The following is a 21,022-nucleotide window of genomic DNA, read 5'->3' as shown; positions in this document are numbered from 1 at the left end:
ATGATACACGTTTTATAAAATATCTGATATATTCAAGATAATAATAACAACAATAATAATAACAATAACAATAACCGTTCACAGAGACAAGAATAAGATATTTCTATCACAATTTTCCCATCAATATGGTAGGACTGGAAACTATAATAAATAGTTTTTTCTTACTCTTTCTTTTAAACAACTTATTTTAAGACATTCCTTGACAAAGATTTTTTATTCCAGATTCTCTAATTTACCATTATTGAGTATATCTCACGATAATTGTTATATATATTTCGGTATTTCGGTGATTTCAACTTCTTTCAGATTGTGAAAAAGTTATACTTATTTTTTACAAACATATCGCCATGGTAATTTTGTAAATGTACTTTCAGATGTGTACGACTTTTGGAAGGAGACATGGTGAAATGGTATGTTTATTTTCCTCATGTTACGGATGGATGAGTACAAGTTCGTTCTTTCCCTTTCTTCGATCGTAGATTATTATGTACAATAGTAAATGTTTGCCGGAATTATCATGTTACCATTATCTGCGTGTGGTAAAAAGCAACAACAGTAGTATATGGGGACACCCTAGGGACAATGGGACTTACCATTAAAAAACACCTTGGGACACTCTGGGGACAATGGAAATTTAACATGGGAGAAATTGCTGGGACACTCTAGGACAAGGGAAATTAACATGGGAATCTATTTTGGGTCAGTCTAGGGACAAGGGAAATTTAACATGGGAGAAAAAAGCAATTCTAGGGACAAGGGGAATTGAACATGGGATTTTTTTTAAAAAACAAAAAAAAAAATAAAAAAAAATAAAATAAAATAAAAATAAAAACAAAATATAAAAAGGGGTAGGCAATTGAAAGTCTATCTCTTTTCGAGAAATGTGGGTGGCCCTGAAAAGGGCCTTTGGGTTTATATATGCCCTTAACATAAAGGGCATCTGTGACTTCTTCTTGTCCTTAGGCTTCGTCTCACTGTAGGACCGTAAATCAGGACTCTTTTAAGGCATCCTTGCCTCTCCACGTAAATCCTACGTATCCATAGGTTGCTGGCGGTCCTATGGACAACTGTCCATTCGGATCGGACATACATCAGTATGTCCGTCCTGAACATCATCGAAGACACAAAGGTTGATGATTCGACTGTGGTACACATCTTGAGGAGTCGAGAACAGGTAAATCAATGCAGTGAACTGCGCTTATTTATAGGTAGAGGAAGGATTGAAACGGATTGAGTTCATTGACCAATCCAAACACGCGTTACAAAATTCAGTCAGCTCGCATCCAATCCGAAGAGAACAGTCTGTGACGTCACGTGGTCTATACAGATTCGCTACCGCCTGTGTGCAGTCAATCGATGCGAGACAGTGATTCAACATGACGGAAACTCAGAAAACGATCCATTGGGGTGCACCGGCAGTGGAGACTATACAAGGGAACCCGGACTTACTTTCAGAAGAGGTAAATTGGGATTTTGTGGATTTTCTTACCTCGCAAGAATTTGTTCCGGAACCTTCGTCACCTTCATTACCACACGTGGAGAATTTTAGACAGAGAAAGAAAGAAGAATTGGAGAAATTTATACAACGACAAAAGGAAGCGGAACAAGCTTTTCTTTTACAGCAACAACAGCAAGAAGAGGTAAGAAAAAAACAACAACAACAAGAAGAAGCAGCAGCAAAGAAACAAGAGGGTGAAAATCAAACGGTCACGGCACTGTTAGACATTTTAGCGGAGTTAAGAAGTCTGAAACAAATGTATCAGACTTCTTTATCACGACCGAAGAGAATACGACCTTCCCGAGCTAAACACGCCAACCCTGTGACTAAGCCTACCGTACCACCATTAGTGATTTCAACCAAATCATCATCATCAGAAGTAGGCCTCGGCCGTGGCAAAGGCTTAAGGCAGTTAAAGTTGATTTCTTAAACTCACCTCGACACCAAAAACCAAAGGCCCTTTTCAGGGCCACCCACTTCTCTCGAAAAGAGATAGACTTTCAATTGCCAATAACTCAAAAAAAAAAAAAAAAACCATTTTACCCCAATAGTACGTGTATATGAGTGCGTGAGTGTAGCTTCTTATTTAAAATCAAAACTCAAAGAGACTTACCTTTTTATGCCTAATTTATTCTTTTATCAATAGTTACAATCCAATTCACAATTCACAACAGAGCACTTTAAAAAGTATATTCACTTCTTCTGTCTCACTGTTTAGTCTGTTTTTTAAATTTCTTCACCGTCACAGTCTTTTCCTCCTCTTCCTCCTCACTTTCTTCCCTTCTTCTTTTCTTCTGCTGTTTCTCTTTCTTCACCTGTCTGCTATCTTCCTCCTGTTCTTCTTCCTCTGAAGAATCCCTCTCTTCTTCTGACTCCTCTTGTTTCTTTTTTGGGCAATCTGGAGACCAATGTCCTTTTTCTTGACAATAATAACAGGTATATTGACTTTTGTCTCTTTTAACCCCTGTTTTTCTTTTTTGACGGTCTGGACACTCTGAAGACCAATGCCCTTTCTTCTCACAGATATAGCCAGTATCTTCACTTTTATCTCGAAAAGAAGGAGAGTAGTACGAAGGCTGGTCTGAAGAAAATTTTCTAATGACCCCTCGCAAAGCTCTGATGAAACGTTCGATTTGGCTAGTCTCTTCCATCGTTGTGCTCGGTTAGAGAGTGAAATGAATAGTGAAAGGACAAGACACATACCCTTTTATATACGCTGGTCTGCCATGACTATACATTAGTCCATGCTGTTTAAATTTTAGTCATTTGACGTTTTTCACTCAAGATGAAACGAGCCAATTCATTTGAGAAGAAAGAAGAAGAAAGTAAGAGGCAGAAACGTGATCTATCGCCTCGTACCAGAGCTGAAGTCTTGGCACAAATTCATGCCAGTGATTTTGAAGAGGAGATGAGTGAACCAGAATCCAAACCCTCTAAACAAAGTTCACCACCCTTAGTTAACCTGAAAAGTACTATGACATTCGAGAGACAGAAAAGCGCTCCTCAAGAAAATTTAGAACCACGGCTTACAAATACACGGTGAAGTTTAAAGATTTCAGGGCCGAAGTACCCTTAGAGAAAGCAGAAGGGTTCATCACCGGGGTGTGGGATTCTTTACTCACCACACTCAAGCGACAATGTCAACCCAAAGAAGACGATCGCTGGAGACTTTCCATACAACACGACGGTTTGAAATCCCCTGTTTGGATCGAGTTTAGCAGCCCTGCAGAATTGACCGCTTCCAAAGTCATGGACAAGATTCAACACGTGCAACAATCCAATGACCAGTTTGACATCATCGATGGAAAAGCCACACTGGACATGACCCACGTCTCTCCTCCTCAAGGGACTGGACGCAAAAAGATGTTATTGGTGGACGAGCTTCGCAGCACCAAAACAAGTCTCGTCCGAATTCACAACCCTCAAGACCAGATGTGTTTAGCCAGGGCTATCGTGGTGGGACGAACCTATGCCAACAAAAACGACACGGTACAATGGAAAAGAGCCTGGGAGAATATTCGAAAATCGGACCGAGCCAAACAACGAAGTGAAGCAGAACTCCTGTTGCAACAAGCCGACTTGCCCAAAGACACACCCTGCGGCATTCCTGAAATGCAAAAATTGCAAGATGTCCTAGCTCCACGCTACACCTTGAAAGTGCACCCTCAAGAAATGCGTGGGCCTCTGTTGTTTCGAGGGAAAGACTTTAAGGATGGAAAATACATTCACGTCTATCATCACGATGACTATTTTGATACCATTACCAGTATCACCGGATTCCTGAGATACGGTTATTATTGTGAGAAATGTGACTATGGCTATACAAATCGAGTGCAACACAAACGTTGCGGATCGAAATGCTCAGGATGTTTGGCCTCTCCACCCTGTCTGAGCGAACAGCAAAAACCAGTGCATTGTCCAGCTTGTCAGCGCACGTTTGTCAGTCCTACCTGTTACCAACAACATCTGAAGACGCAAGGTTCACAGCAGAAATGTGCTTGTCAACTGCTGAGATTGTGCCCTACGTGTGGACAAGGTCTACGTACCAATAGTACCAAGGCACACGTATGTTCAGGAAAGAAGAAATGTCACATTTGTCACCACATCGTGAACTTGGAACACCAATGCTACGTGCAAAAATACCAACCCTCACCAGAGAAAGAGGATGGACACAAGAAGAAAGGAAATTTCATCTTTTTCGATTTCGAACGCATGCAAGAGACCGGTATTCACATTCCTAATTTCTGCGTGGCTCATCGAGCGTGCGAGAAATGCATTCAGGAACCTATCTCCAGTCATTGCCCTCACTGCAGTAAGATTCCCGGAGGGCGTGAAAAAATCTTTCGAGGACCGAACACGTTAGCCGATTTTGCACAATGGGTCTTAGACCCCATCGACAAGACGTGGAGCCAAGAGGACATCGAACGTTACGGAGATTGTCATCGTCATGCCACAGTGATGGCTCACAATTTCTCCGGATACGATGGACAGTTTCTTTTGAGGTACTATACGGAACATGGTACCGAGCGTCCTAAAGTGATTTTGAACGGAGCCAAAATCATTTCCATGCAAGTGGGACAAGTACAGTTTAAAGATTCGATGAGCTATTTGGCCATGCCTTTGAGTCGAATGCCTAAAACATTTGGAATGACAGAAATGACTAAAGGGTACTTTCCACACTTTTTCAATAAGGAAGCCAATCAACACGCCGTTCTACCCCATTTACCTGAGGCTCACTATTACGACCCTGACAACATGCATACCGAACAACGAGACGCTTTCTACGCTTGGTACCAGGCTCACGCCTCTGACCCTTTCGACTTTCAGGAAGAAATGCTAAAGTATTGTCGTTCCGACGTGGACATTTTACGGCGTTGCTGTGGAAAATTTCGAGAACTGTTCATGGAACACGGAGGGGTCGATCCTTTGAAAGAAGCTTGCATCATTGCCAAAGCGTGTTCCTTAGTGTACCGGCAACGATTCATGCCTGAAAACACCGTAGCTGTCATCAGTCCTCAAACGACCAACTATGTCAAACGTCAATACTCGGTCAAAGCCCTACGCTGGTTACATTACTTGTGCGACAAGGAAGACAAATGGATTCAGCATGCTCGCAACGGAGGGGGCGAAAAGACCATTGGAACGCATTCGGTCGATGGCTGGGACTTAGAAAACCCCAAGATCGTGTACGAGTTTAACGGTTGCTTATTTCACGGATGTCCTGTCTGTTACTCTGACCGTGACACTAAAAATCAGTTTTTACAACGAACCATGGAAGACTTGTACCAGGCCACTTGTCAGCGACGCCTAAAGTTAGAACAGCAAGGATACCAAGTGGTGGAAATGTGGGAACACGAATACGATCACCGTTTGAAAACCGATCCCGAATTTAAACGCCTCGTGGAAAGTTACCAGTTCATGGACCCCCTGAACCCGAGGGATAGTTTGTACGGAGGAAGGACCAATGCCACCTGTTTGCTGTACCAAGCCGACGAAGAGAAAGGAGAAGAAATCAAATACTTGGACGTGTGTTCGCTGTATCCCTACGTGTGCAAATATTGTCGCTTTCCTGCAGGGCACCCACAATTGTTCACGGAACACATCGACCTGAAAAACATTCGACAATACGAAGGCTTGATCAAGTGCAAAGTTTTGCCTCCCGTGGACTTGTACCATCCCGTCTTACCTCACCATTGCCAAGGCAAGCTGATGTTTCCTTTGTGCCGTACTTGTGCCGAAACGTGCAACCAAGACCAACCTTGTCAGCACACCCAGGAAGAACGGGTTTTGACGGGAACCTGGGTCAGCGTAGAATTGTTCAAAGCTCTGGACATGGGATACCAACTGTTAGAAGTGTACGAAATTTGTCACTTTCCCAAGACACAACAATATCACAAGGGTGAGCCCACTCAGAAAGGCATTTTCACCAACTACGTGGATGCCTTTTTGAAACTGAAGCAAGAAGCCAGCGGCTATCCGTCCTGGTGTCACACTCCCGAAGACCAAATACATTTCAAAGAGAAATACTGGGCACAAGAAGGCATTACTTTAGATCACATCGAGAAAAACGAAGGCAGGCGATCGTTTGCCAAAGTGATGTTAAATTGCTTGTGGGGTAAAATGGCACAACGACCGTGTTTACCCAAGACGGAATATTTGACAGAACCTTCCCGCTGCTTTCAGATGATTCACGACAAAACCAAATACATGAAACACGTGGACGTCGTTCGCGAGGATTTGATCTTGGTCAATTGCGAAGAAGATCTGGACTTTGTACAAGACGACCCATTTGGAAATGTCATCATTGCAGCTTACGTGACAGCCCATGCTCGCTTAAAATTGTACGAAGCTTTAGAACTGTTAGTGGAACGCGTTCTGTACTTTGACACGGACAGTTGCATTTACATCCATCACCCGAGTCAACAGCACCCTGACATCGAAGGAGACCGTTTAGGAGCCTGGACAGACGAGCATCCCGACGACAAGATTCTAAGTTTCGCTAGTGGCGGTCCTAAAAATTACGGCTACGAATACCGGGACAAACAAGGAGAAGTGCACACGAAGTGTACAGTGAAAGGATTGACTCTGAATTATCGTACCAGTCGAGTGGTGAACTTTGGGGTATGGAAAGAAGCCTTGCAATCTGGAGAGGATGAACACTTTAAAGTCACCACCTATCAACCCAACAAGATTGTACGCTTACCCACTCACCACATCGTCAGTCGACCCTTGGAAAAAGTCTATCAAATCGTGTACCAGAAGCGAGTGCGACTTCCCAATCATTTCACCTTACCGTATGGACACGTCGGTATTGGTCCGTATATAAAAAGGAACCCTAGGCAAGATCGATAGTTCATTGTGACTACCAAGACCAAGCGAACAAGATGAATACTTTCAGAGAAACACAAAACAAGTTTAGAAAGGCACAATTCAAGTGTGGGGTTTCTGAAGTGGAATGCGATTGTGAGCCTTGCGACTTTTCAACCTGTGTTAGTGACAGTACCAGAAGAACCCGTCACCCAGGACAGGACTGTTGTGGACATCCCTGAAAGACCCTTTAGGGAGGACACTTGTGTGACCTTACCCCCTATAGAACTGGTCAGAACATTACCCAAGACATGTTGTACAGACACTTGTTTTTATTCCACGTTGATGGTTATCATGTGCCTTTTATCGTTGTACTTAAGCCTTTGGCTTTTATGTATTTTTGTCTTTCGTATTCATGTTTAAAACATTCAATAAACGTGTCCTGAAAAAAGTATATAAACTCTCGTCTTGTTTGTTTTCGTGTCACAAGTGACATTCCTCACACTATGGCTACCTCTGCTGTCTCTGCTCCCTCTTCCTCCACTGTCAAAGTCATCGACGAACACTTAGATCGTGCCAGTTGGGAGGCTTTGTATCTTCGCCATCCCTTTAACATGCTCATTGCTGGACCTAGCGGTTCAGGCAAAACCGAATTCGTCAAACGCTTGATCGAACATAAACATCATTTGATCGATCGGCCACCTCAACGCATCGTGTGGTGTTACAAAGAGTGGCAATCGGCGTACAGCCTCTTGCGAGAAAGTCAAGGCGATTCCATCGTGTTTGTGGAAAGCATTCCTAAAGAAGACGACGGCATCGTCTCTGACTCCCGTCAAACCCATTTGGTTATTTTTGACGACATGTTAGGAGAAGACGAAGAAGAAATTAAACTGTGGTTCACGCGCAAAGGGCATCATCGTAATGCCAGTGTCGTTTACATCACTCAAAATTTGTTTCAACAAAGTAAAGCCCATCGCACCATCAGTCTCAATGCGCATTACGTGGTTTTGTTTAAAAGCTCTCGAGATAAATCGCAAGTGCAAGTCTTAGCCAAACAGTTAGGGACACCTTGGCTGACTCAGGCGTACGACGATGCCACTCAAACTCCACACGCATATTTACTTGTCGATTTGAAACCTACGACCCCCGATGATATGCGATTTCGTACCCACTTGTTTCACCACTGGGGCCAAGACGGAGGGCCTGTCCTGTACACGTCTCCGTCCTCGACTTAACTTCATTCCACAAAAAAATCTATAAAAACCTCAGACCCTTTTCGTCTGTCTCACACACATTTTGAACATGACGTCCCTTCAGTCGCATCTTCCCGTCAAATTGATTTGTGCCTTGTATGGCATCAGTCGAGAAAAAAATCCACAAACACGAGCTCGTGTCTTAGAAGCTAGTCTCAAAGAAATCTTACCAGGGTTCACGGTGACGGCACGTCAATTACTACAAGGGATCATTCAGATTCCTCATCAAACCAAACGCTTTTTTGATCGAAACAAAGTCGCTTTGACCCAACTGGCCGATCCCCGCATCGACACTCAAACCCAAAAACAAATCATTTTGAAACCTGGAGGGAGCGGTATTCAAGGAGGGGTCATCATTCGCTCTCTCTTAAGATGGGATCCTAATGCCCCCAAAGTTCTCCCCAAGAAAAAAGTCAAACGAAGCTCCAAGAAGAAGAAAAGACCAGGTCCCCAAGGAGACCCGTGTCTGCAAGAACTTCACCAGTGGCGGAACCCTCCTCTTACCAGACACCACACCGGAAAAAGAAAAGAAGCCCCCCAGAAAAAGAAACAGAGAAAAAGCCCCCAGAAAAAAAAAGTCCACAGAAGAAAACTAGTCGCAAGAGAGGCACTTCGGCCAGGACGCAACCTTACACTCGCAAACCACGACCTGCCACGGCGGTGACTGCGTCTCCGGCAGCCTCAATCAAGTTCATCCACTTCTCCGTTGATGACACCAAGAACTGAAGAGTACTTGGAGACGTTGATCACACCAAGAACTTCTCCGTTGATGACCCCAAGAACTTCCCCAGTGGCAGGACCCTCCAATTTAGTGGTAGTGGCTGCTGCTCACAAAGTACCTTCTCCCAAAATCAAAGTCCAAGAAAGATCGAGCATGTTACAAAGTTTACTGGATTTGTCCAAGCAAGAACTGGCTCGATTTAGTCCGTTACGTACCCCTGCACGATGTGTCATGCCTGTCCTCAAGTTGATACGACGTAAAGACAATCAGTGGCGACGCGTTCCAGTATAAAAAAGGTGTGTGACCAAGTAGGGTATCAGTGTTTTGGTGCTCCTGAAGATGTCACCCTCCAGAAAACATCCCTCTTCTAAACAACCCCAAGGAAAGAAAAGGAAAGGACTGCCACCACGTTTAGTCAAACATGGGGACATGTTATCTGTCCTGTCCAAAGCTTCTCCACCCCTACGAAAAAAACTCATTCAATTACCTTCCAAAGAGGTCATCGATACCGTGTGCGAATGTTGTTTGAACGTCTTGAAAGGTACAATCCCTTTGTCCAAACACCAGAAACAATGCTCAGGCAAACATCGTCACGTTCTTCGCCAAATGGTTCAAAAGAAAATTCCCCTTCGTCAAACGAAGAAGATGTTGGTCCAACGTGGAGGCATTTTACCCCTCTTGTTAGGCCCATTGCTGAAAGGAGTCTTGGGAACCATGTTGGGAGGACTGATGGGAGCAAGATAAAAAGGCCCTCTGAAGTCCCAAGATCTCAGAATCGACCCTTGACAACCCCATGGAAGGACGGAAACTAGCTTTAGTGCCTTACAAACGATGGATGGAATACCATCGTTGGCAAGAACAACGCACCCCGCATTTACTTCCCAATCTCCATTTGAGCGAGATGTCCCAGTTACAACACGAATTGCAGTCCTTGATGGATCGCCAAGATTTGTCCGAAACAGAGAAATCGCAAAAGTACGGTCAACTCTTGCAACGACTGCAACTCTTTCACCAGAAAGCTTTAGACGAAACAGCTCTACCCACTCTGAAAGATTTTAAGACTTTGATGAAAAGTCCAGCACCATCACCAGTACCACCACTACCAGTGACCAAGACAGAAAAAGAAGAAGAAGAAGAAGGGTTTCAAACTCCACCAGAAAAAGTACGCAAGTTAACAACACCACCTACCTCCAGAATTGGATGGATTAAAAAGATGAAGACCACCCCTTCTTCATCACAAGAGAAAAAGAAGGTGAAGACAGAAGTGAAACAAGAACCGATATCCCCTGTTCAGACATCCTCCTCTGCGACACCTATTGCCGGTCGCACACGCAAAGCATTGCAATCCAAGAAAGTACCCCAAGAGAAAAAGAGTAGCATCTTTCAAGAGTGGGTGCCTTATTAACACACAAACCAAGAAATGGAAAAAGTCTTAGCCAGCATTTACTACGATCCCTCGCATCCTGCAGGTTACGCAGGAGTTCAAAAATTGTATCGTGCTGCCAAAACGCGACTGAAAAGCCTCCGTTTACCTCAAGTGCAACGATGGTTACAAGAACAACCTACCTACACTTTAAACAAACCCATTCGACGCAAGTTTTCCAGAAGTCGCACCCAAGTGGAAAGCATCGATCATCAATGGCAAGCCGATTTAGCCGATGTCTCTCATTTGGCCAGCTACAATCGTGGCTACAAATATTTGTTTTGTGTCATCGACGTCTTTTCCAAATGTGCCTGGGTCGTACCCTTGACTTCCAAATCGAGCAGCGAGTTAGTGCGAGCTCTGCAACGAGTGTTGAAACAAAGCGGTCGTCACCCTCTTCGATGGCAAACGGACAAAGGCACCGAATTTCTGAACCAAGCTTTCCAAAAAGAATTAAAGAAACGTGACATTCATTTTTTTACCACCGAGAATCCCGAAAGCAAAGCCAGCATCGTGGAACGTTTTCAACGCACTTTGAAAGAACGCATGTGGAAATATTTTACGCATCACCACACTCTGAAGTACATCGACATCTTACCGCACCTGGTGCAAGCGTACAACCAATCTTACCATCGAAGCATCGGACGTGCCCCGCAAGAGGTGACTCCCGAAAACGAAGTGTTGGTGTTTGAGCGCCTGTTTGGTACGTCCCCGACAAGGGCTGCCCCCAAGAAAAGTGGAATTATGAGTCACCAAAACCAATTTTACTTAACCTTACCCAGTGACAGTTCCATGGAGGTGTTTCCCAAGAACACGTTGTGCTGTTACACGGCCAAATTACCTCAGATCATCCCATTAGACCACGAAGACCATTGGGAAGTGGCTTTAGTAGAAATCATTCACCCGACTCAAGTCCTCAATGTCCTTCCCAATCAAAATTTTTTTGATGTGGAAGTTCATGACGAACAATTGCAACAGTACTTGGATACCTATTGCAAATATGACAAGAAAACCCCTGGCACAAAAAATCAAAAGTACACCACCTGTCACTTGTTCGTTCCCCCAGGCTATTATTTTAGTGGTCAACATTTGGTGAGCACCATAACCTCCAGGTTTAATGTCGTGTTTATGAAAGCTTTGGAAAGTGTCAAAAAAAGTGTCACCATGGAATACCACAAAGCAGCTCGTCGCTTCTTGATGAAATTTGACGGAGATAAAATCGTGTCCATTTTATTTTGTCCTGAATTGTTTGACATGTTGGGCGGAGACATGGACATGAGAAAGGCCATGCTCAAGAAAAACGAATTACCAATCATTTACGACAACGAGTCTTTTAGCAAGTTATTTCGTGTCCCGGTAGAACTGAACCAAGGACTGAATTTGATGTTTGTGTACTCCGATGTGGTGGAGTATAACGTGGTGGGACACACCTCTGTGCCGTTACTGCGTGTCTTTCCTTTCAAAGTGGATTCTGCCACGGTCACTGACGAGGAAGGTGGAAACACTTACCACGTTCACCGCGAATTTGTACATCCTCACTATTTGCCTGTCAGCAAGTCGTATTTGGACACGGTCAACATTGCTATAAAAGGAGATCTGGGACAAAATATTTCATTCACCAAAGGAAATGTCACGGTGAAACTCCATTTTCGAAAACGGTTCTCTTACGATTCGTAAGTCATGTATCCAGTGTACCGAGGGGTTGCTCGACAGCGAGGACACGGTTTAGGAGATATGTTAAAATCGGCCTTTCGTTCGGTGGCCCCGGTGTTGAAACCGATGGTGACACGCGGATTGCACGCCTTGAAAGATGCGGCACTGACACAAGGCAAAGAATTTCTCCAAAATGTCATCATCGACAAGCAAAATCCTAAAGAAGCCTTCATGAGGACAGGCAAAAATGTCTTGCTGCAAACGGGCAAAGACCTTTTGGGCCGACGAGACACACCTATAAATGCCCTGCACGCTACCGAGTCAAGCATTCAGCAAGGACAAGGCAGAAAGAGACGACGAAGAAAACACCCTTTCACCAGACTTCACACGTCTAAAGCTAGAAAGGCAAAGAAAATAGAACCGTTCGAGACTTAGACGTTTTCGATTATTGAGAAAGAGAAAAAAATGATGTACCGAGAGTTTTGCACTTGTTCCAAGTCGGAACTGGATCTGTTTGCTATGGCCCCTACCATGATGACCATGCAAGAATCGCAGTGGATGGAATTTCATCCCGTCTCCTCTTTGACGGATTCCGCTCCCATCGAGTTTGAAATCAAAGGACAGCCCGAAGATTACATCGATCTGAATAGCAGTTACCTGTACTTGAAAGTGAAAGTGATCAAAACGGACAATACCAATCCAGGAGGCGATGCTAGAGTAGCTCCTGTCAACAATTTCATGCATTCCTTGTTCAGCGAAGTGGACTTGTACTTGAATAACAAACTGGTCAGCAGCAGCATGGATACTTACCCATATCGTGCCTACCTGGGAAATCTCTTGACATACGGAAAAGAATCAAAGAATACTCATCTGGATGCTTGCGTGGTATGGAAACCTGACACGGCAGGTGTAGGCACGTTTAACGACACAGTCCTAACAGAAGATGAAAATCCTCACAATGTGGGGTTTAACGACCGTCGTAAGAAAATTCTGCAAGGGCGAAGTTTAGAACTGATGGATCGTTTGCATTTGGACATGTGGTTACAAGAAAGGTATTTGCTGAACGGGGTGGATATCCGTCTGAGACTGAATCGTAGCAGTGCCGCTTTCCATTTGATGGCCCATGCCAATGAATACAAAACTATCATTCAAGAAGCCCGACTTTACGTGCGTCGTGTGGAAGTGTTGCCTAAAGTGGGAAACGACGTCAGTCCGACGTTGAGCAGAACGACCGCCAAGTATCCGATACGACGCGTAGAAGTGAAAACGTTCACCATTCCCGCTGGACAGCGATCTATGATCTAAGATCATCTGTTCCAAGGACAGTTACCCAAGCGTTTGATTGTTGGTATCGTCAGGAATTCAGCCTTCAACAGAACCCACGATCAAAATCCTTTTGAGTTTCAACATTACAATGTGTCCAAGATCGAAGTCAGTCGCGACGGCAAGACCTTGTGTACCCGACCCTTTGAGCCCAACTTTGGTGTCGCGAAGAATTATTTGAGATCGTACATGTCCCTGTACGAAGCCACGGGACAGTTAGGAACCAACACCAGTCACGGTATTTCATACGACGATTATGCAGGAGGCTACGCTTTGTGGGGTTTTGATTTCACTCCAGACCAAGGCAGCGACGAGGGACATTTCCACCCTATAAAATCGGGTCAGATTCGTGTGGAACTTCAGTTCGCAAATCCACCTCCAGATCACACAGTGAACGTCCTCCTGTATGCAGAATTTGACAATACCATAGAAATCAACAGTTTGAGAGAAGTCATTCTAGACTATTAGAAGCCATGGAAGACTGTTATCCCTCTTTACCTAGTGGAGAAACATTGAAGATGGAATGTGAGGAGACCGGGGAAGAAGAATCTCAAGACAAAGACGAAGAAGTTATCATGATGAAGTCAAGATGGCCAGAACAAGAAGCCCATTTAGTCTCCTGTTTTGCCAAACACTTGGTCGAAGAAATGACGGAATTGATCAAGAAAGATTGCTATGGATGTCAAAACGATCATCCCATTCAAATTCAACACGATAAATGCCTAATGCTGAGTCAAGAAGAAAAATTGAACGAGTATCTGGACGAAGCTTGGAGTCTCATCTCCGACGAAGTCGTGTTGCATCAGTGGTATAAAGACTTGCGTGAACATTCTTGTCCACCATTAACCACTCAAGAGATCCATCGTATCGAAGCTCTCCTGAATCTGAGTGGGGAGACGAAGCGAAGAAACGGTTACTTGTCAGACATTTTCAAGCAAAAAGTCAGGATCGAATTGATGACTTATTATTACCTGTGAAGAAGAAGTAAAAAACCCACACAAAACATGGATACCTGGGAACTTTATTACCTTTTGAACCACAGTTCGTACACGGCTTCTTGGAATCCTGTCGTATGTGCTAAAGATGAACTCCCTCATCGCAAACCTCAAGACTATCTAGCTTATGTCATCAACACGGACGACAGTCATCTCCCAGGAACCCACTGGGTAGCCGTCTACTTTCCTCAAGAAGGATGTGTGGAATATTTTGATTCCTATGGATTGCCCCCTTTGGAAGACGATATCATTGACTTTATGAGAAGAAATGCTCAGACCACCCGATTCAATAATGTGAAATTACAAGGCACAGATTCCTTGGTGTGTGGACAGTACTGTGTGTATTTTCTGCATCATCGCAGTCTGGGTTATTCCTTAGAACATTTAGTGACTCATTTTGATCCTCGTTCTTCTACTAGAAACGATGTGAAAGTAGATCAATGGTTTTGTGACCATTATGCTTATCTTTTGTCTCAAGCTAGGAAACGTAGTGTCCATCAATGGCCTAATGACTTTCAACAGTGGAAATCACAATTTCATTCACAACGTTGTCAGCCCCCTCCAAAATAATGTGTTAGTTGGAGAAAAAAAATGTTTGTCATTTGAAACAAAATGTTTGATGTTATATTGTTGGATTATTGTTAAAAATGTTAGAGTTGTTTGTTAGTGTTAAGTGATTTTGAATAAAAAATGTTGTGTTTTGAAAAAAAATGCCTTTGTGGTTTGTTTGACTATAGTAATCTTGATTCATGCTTTTTGACTTCTTACTATCCCTCTCATGACACTCTTTGAACGTTCCGGCTCGGAAACCGTGGAGGGATGTTTTCCTTCACGTCCGCGCTTTGACTTTAAAGCCGGGGTAGCCTCCAGTCTAACCATCCATTGTCGACTCATCCTCCTACGAAGATGTGCTCCAAACTAGCTAAGCTAAACGAAGCCTACGTGAATTTGCATAAGGTCAGACACAGTCTGATACCGAAGCCAGAAGAGATAGAGAATGTGAGAATGCTAAAAGTCACTGAAGACCTGATAGAAGAGCTCTTCAAAGAAGAAGTGAACAGGGAGAAAGAAGAATGGACAGAGAAGTACAGACTTCAGAAACAGCAGAGAGAGCAGCAACAGCAGCAACAGTAGCAGCAGCAACCTGAACCTGACAGAGGCTTTGTCGATTGTCGTATCGACACCAAAGAGTTCTTCTTCTCTTTCCGAAGAAGCAGACCTATCGTCAGAAAGTCTATCGTCAGAGGACATCGCATTCTTAGAAACTAAAAGATTGCCATAGCAAACAAAAAAAACAGCCCTTTTCAGGGCTACGCAATACTCTAGAAAAGAAATAGTAATCCATTTGCCAATGTGTGTAGGTAGAGTAGTGTGAATATAAACACTGACTCTTTTTTATAGTGTGAGAATATGTGTTTGTGTATATGACTGTGTGTTTGTAAGTGCTCGCGTACGTTTGTGTGGATAGTAGATTATGATGATATTGTTTTTTTTTGCTGTTTGACGTGTGGGGAGAGTAGATTTGGGGTTTGATTTGATTGCTTTGCGTATGTGGATAGTATATTATTTGTTTAATAAATTTCTTTAGAATAGTGATGGGTAGTATAAAAAGTGAGTGAGTGTTTCTTTTAGGTCCGCGCGTTTGTTTGGTTATGATCTAGGTAAGATCAATTTTGTTTTAGGGGGATGTTTTCCATCACGTCCGCGCTTTCAGTATAAATTAAAAATCGTTCGGCAGTCTAGCTACCCTTGTTGATTGATCAACACCACCAGAATGAACACCAGACTAGCTAAACTGCTTGAACTTCATGTACACCTGGAATATGCCAGGCGTATAGTGAATGAGCTGGCTACAGAGGCCATCGTAGAAGAGGGAAGGATGAAAGAGGAGGAGAGAAGAAACAAAGAAGAGGAGGAGAGAAGAAACAAAGAAGAGGAAGAAATGGAGAGAGGAAATTTCAGAATCCCAAAGACAGAAGATTGGGGTTCTGAAGCCACTTATCCCGCCTCTGCTCTCCCCCCAAAAAGAGTGAAAAGAGACTGGGGAAGAAGATGTGTGTGTGGTGCCAGGCCAGGAAGGTGCCAGCATTAGATAGGTGCATCTGGAGTTAAAAACGAACAGCCCTTTTCAGGGCTACCCAAACCTTTAGAAAAGAAATAGTAATCGATTTGCTAATTTGTGTATGTAGAGTAGTGTGAATATAAACACTGACTCTTTTTTTTCCTTGTGTGTGTGTGTGTGTGTGTGTGTGTGTGTGTGTTTGTAAGCGCTCACGTACGTTTGTGTGGATAGTAGATTATTGGGTTTCATTATAATGCTTTGCGTGTGTGGATAGCAGAGTTGGGGTTAGTTTATTGCTGCTTCACGTATGTGAATAGTAGATCATATGAAATGAGAAAAGTAGGGGATGTTTTCCTTCACGTCCACGCGTTTTAAGTAATGATCTAGGTAATATCAATTTTATGTCTTAGGGGGATGTTTTCCTTCACGTCCGCACTTTCACTATAAAACTAACAGTGTTTGCCATTGGAGCCCATTCCACGGAATAAGCAAACAAGAAGATGCCAGCAGCTTCAGCTTTGTATAACAATCTTATGGGAAGTTGGTATTGGATGGTGGATGGATTGTATGTAGCAGAAAGGCTTGAACAGGAATGGAGGCATGCAGTGACAAAAGACTTCGTCTCAAGACAAGTAACCAGCCTCCACTTAGCCATCGATATTGTGAAAGAAATGATAGAGGATGAGGAGAAGAGAATCAGAGGTTTCATTAACCCACCGTATGTGAAAGTGGGCAAGTTGAAAGAAGCCATAGCTTATGTGACGAGTGTAAGGTGTATTTTAGAAGACATTGTAGAATGGATAGATTGGTCTTTTGTGAAGTGGGGCTTAGACAAGCTTAAGAAAGCGGAAGAAGTAATGAGGAAAGTGCTGACCGAAGAGGTCAAGAACATCAAAGAAAAGTGGTCTAAGGAAAGAAATGAAGAAGAAAATAGAAAGAGAAAAGAAAACTTCGACAAACTCAACCATAACTGGATAAGAACACAGGAGAAATTCAGAGCGCTGGGTCACCCGGACTGGATACCGGAAACAGAAAAGAAGAAGAAGAAAGGAATGATGGAAAAAATAAGGGGATGGATAAAGAAGTTAAGGAGTTAGAAGAAGAAGAACGAGAAACCCAAAGGCCCTTTACAGGGCCACTCCAATTTCTCGAAAAGAGATAGACTTTCAATTGCCTACCCCTTTTTATATTTTTTTTTATTTTTATTTTATTTTTTTTTATTTTTTTATTTTTTAAAAAAAATCCCATGTTCAATTCCCCTTGTCCCTAGAATTGCTTTTTCTCCCATGTTAAATTTCCCTTGTCCCTAGACTGACCCAAAATAGATTCCCATGTTAATTTCCCTTGTCCCTAGAGTGTCCCAGCAATTTCTCCCATGTTAAATTTCCATTGTCCCCAGAGTGTCCCAAGGTGTTTTTAATGGTAAGTCCCATTGTCCCTAGGGTGTCCCCATATACTACTAACAACGTTTGGCTTGATGTTTCAATATGTTCTGTTTAAATATATAAATGTACAGATTCGCTAATCGATGGGGGCCTAGTTATTGAAAAATTAAACAAATCACTCCTATTTAAAGGATGACATTATATATAAATATATTAATTTTTTTTAAGAAATGAAGGAAGAATTTACTTTTATATTTGTAATAAACGAATATTACAGATCATGTTTAGCCATATGTGATGAAAATGTTTGGAAAATTGAGCTTTAAAGTTATTTCGTATCATTTTGCACAATAAATATCAACATAACATCTGATGAGATTTGCAGACAGTCAGTGATGCATTTAAAGCTGAGTCATATGATATCGTTTAGATTGTATGTCTTAACACATGCAAGGACAAAGACACAGTCAAAAGCAAACATATGTATGTATGTATGTATGTATGTATGTATGTATGTATGTATGTATGTACGTACGTACTATGTATGTATGTATGTATGTATGTATGTATGTATGTATGTGAGAACGTAATTTATATCTGTAACATCAGATATTATTTGTAAATATTGCTTGCTGGACATTCGGTTAAGTCTATTTTTGCGATAGTTGGTCTCTCATTAGTAATTTGTTTTCGGTGCAATTGTTTTTGACGATGGTCTTATTTTATTGCAGGAATTGAAATCTGAGATCTCGGACGAAGAAGTTTGCACAATTTCGGAATATATTTAACATCTTGTTTGATACATAATCTGAATTCATGTTTGCATGTGTGTGTGTGTGTGTGTGTGTGTGTGTGTGTGTGTGTGTGTGTGTTCATACAATCGAATACTGATTCTTTATCATGAACATTTATAATCAGCTCTATGAACGAGAAATATCCTTCTTTCTTCGTCCGAGACAATTCAGGTGCCCCATTGGTTCATTTTTATAATTACATAACAGTTGTGTTTATTACACGAGATTCATTCTGAGCTTTACAGTTTTAAGAGTTCAGTGCTTTATAAGTCACTTGAATAACGGTAATTTGACAACTAAAAAATGGTGCACATGTTTTACCTAATTCTTTTGTAATTAGATATTCTCAAATTCCAAAATACATTGCTTAAAACTTCTTTGCTTTTTTCATATTTTGTTCATATTGATCTATTGTGAAAGTTCAATACTCTTTAATATACTTTATGTTCATATTGATCTATTGTGAAAGTTCAATACTCTTCAATATACTTTATGTTCTAAAACTTACTATCTTACTGACTTTACCGGGGCTTAAATTAGCTAGCAGAATAGAAAGTGTACACTGTATCATTAAGCTACAGATAACAATTTATGAATTTTTAAGGGTTCTTATGGCTCGGTTCCTTTCCGAGTGCTTCATTTAGCGCCTGCGCAGAAAGCATTTCAAAAATTTGTCCTCGTGACTACTGAACGATGGCTTAATATGGTCATGTACACCGTTTGTAGAATAAAAGGCTGAAACAAGAAGAGACGAAAATGAAGAAAGTACAGAATTGAATTGAGCGATCCACTGGATCGTAGAAATGGACTAAACTAAGAGATACAGTGATGAAGAGAAAGTTTAGTGCTTCCTGATCTTTAGTTCCACGAGCATTTGTTACACATTGCTTTGAATACATAAAATGATAATATGGTTGGAGATAATACAAGAATAATCGACTGCTCTTAATACCGTTGAAAGGTATATTTACCAAGATATGGCATTTTTAACAGTCTATCGATGATTTTGCCTGGACTGGTCCGCACTGGAGAGATGAACTTCATTTTCCCGGCTGATATTACAAAATATCCATCTACATACCTGTCTGTTATGACATTTTTAGGGCCTGGTCCGAAATGATAAATAGGTATATTAGTCCGTACATGCACTATGCATGATTTATGTGAATGCGATAATTCTGCTATATATTGCAAGCATGGGTTAAGCCAGTTGAGTACATTTTGTCTTGAGAAATTCCTCTTTCCTGCATTAACCACATCTGAAGCAGAAATCAGTCTTATTGTTGTGTTCAGTATTTCATTTAGGTGGAACATTTTTACTCAGATTATTTATTCACTGGAAATACAAAGTGCTTTAAAATAACATTCGCGCACAGAAACATTAATTTGGAGTTATAGTGAATTCAGACAAGGACATCTTGGATTATATTATTGTGATTAATTGGAAGACTGTTACCACATCATCACACTTCAGGGCACTGGTATCTTAGTACATTCAAGAGTACAGGCATATCGAGGCATTCAGGACTGGAGTTTATTTCGAATACTTACACAAAAGACAGGCCGCAAAAATGTGGATAGTTTCTATCCATGGTAATTTGACACCCAAGCTAAATGACCCTCTGCTATCAGCATCCTAAGCCTATGACTGTGTGAGCCTGATGAGTTCTTCCAGGCTGGTGTAAACTACTGTATGCATCGGGGTGTTAGTTCACCGAATAACCAAACATGCAATTGATGCAGGTGTTTGTGACAATATAATATGAGTGTCATTTTATATACATTTCAGTCTACTATAAAGATTTATTACTTCATGTTGTTTTTTTCCAGTCACATCTGAACATTTTAAATGGTGTTATGAATAGTCCACATAAATGTTGTTACATCCCACAATGTAATTTGTCGGCCTCAAAGAATGATGCACCTGCATTCTTTTGTTTAGATAAATGTGCATTTTAAAAGCGAAAAATCACACAATAATTTTACGAATTCTAAGATGATAAACACATGAACTTATGAACAAAAAATAATATTTGCTATGCCACCATTCTTACATATGGCTCTCTGTAAATTTTGAATTGTAGTGAACCTTAACGTTGATTGCATTGAGCATTAAACTTTTATTACATTTAAGCCAGAACGGTCTTTGTGAAGGGTCAGTTCGACCTTTCTTCTTTTCTCCCCCCCCCCCCATATCAGTGTTAAAACTTTAAAGGCTAGAATTTATGACTCATTGAGATTGACCAAGGAATTGCTACGCTGTCCTGAGAAAGTAAACATTTGAGCTATCAACTATAATCACTCCATAGGAACCAATGTCAAATCATCATTTCCCAAGGGAAATTGATATACCCCGTACTTTACAGATTCTATGCTGTCTGAAATCTGACGGAAGAAATGATAATCTTGGGATAATTTAGGAACTGCTGCTTACGATTGACCAGAGTAAATTAAGGCGTACACATTGAAAATAATGTGAATGTAAAGTCGAAATTCTTGTCTTAAAATTCCGGAGAGGAGACGTTTTACTCCGATAACGCCAAAAAAGAATAGTGCTTCGCTCGCTAAACATAACGGGGACCAGGCGGGCTGTCTTGTAAGAAAAGAT

At 41.9% G+C, this 21,022-nt stretch overlaps 1 long non-coding RNA gene across 1 annotated transcript; it reads left to right on the top strand.

Annotated features, from left to right (window-relative positions):
- The first annotated feature begins 286 nt into the window (after positions 1-286).
- LOC149805721 (uncharacterized) lies at positions 287-18,775 on the top strand. Its single transcript, XR_016414979.1, has 2 exons — positions 287-410; positions 18,352-18,775. It is a non-coding gene; the product is annotated as an uncharacterized LOC149805721 (long non-coding RNA).
- Positions 18,776-21,022: the final 2,247 nt, after the last annotated feature.

Source organism: Sinohyriopsis cumingii, chromosome 2 (genome assembly GCF_028554795.1).
Source record: "Sinohyriopsis cumingii isolate HCF-2022 chromosome 2, ASM2855479v2, whole genome shotgun sequence".
NCBI classification, from domain to species: domain Eukaryota; kingdom Metazoa; phylum Mollusca; class Bivalvia; order Unionida; family Unionidae; genus Sinohyriopsis; species Sinohyriopsis cumingii.
The sequence above is the reverse complement of the archived record's forward strand: the minus strand, read 5'-3'. Positions and strand labels throughout refer to the sequence as shown.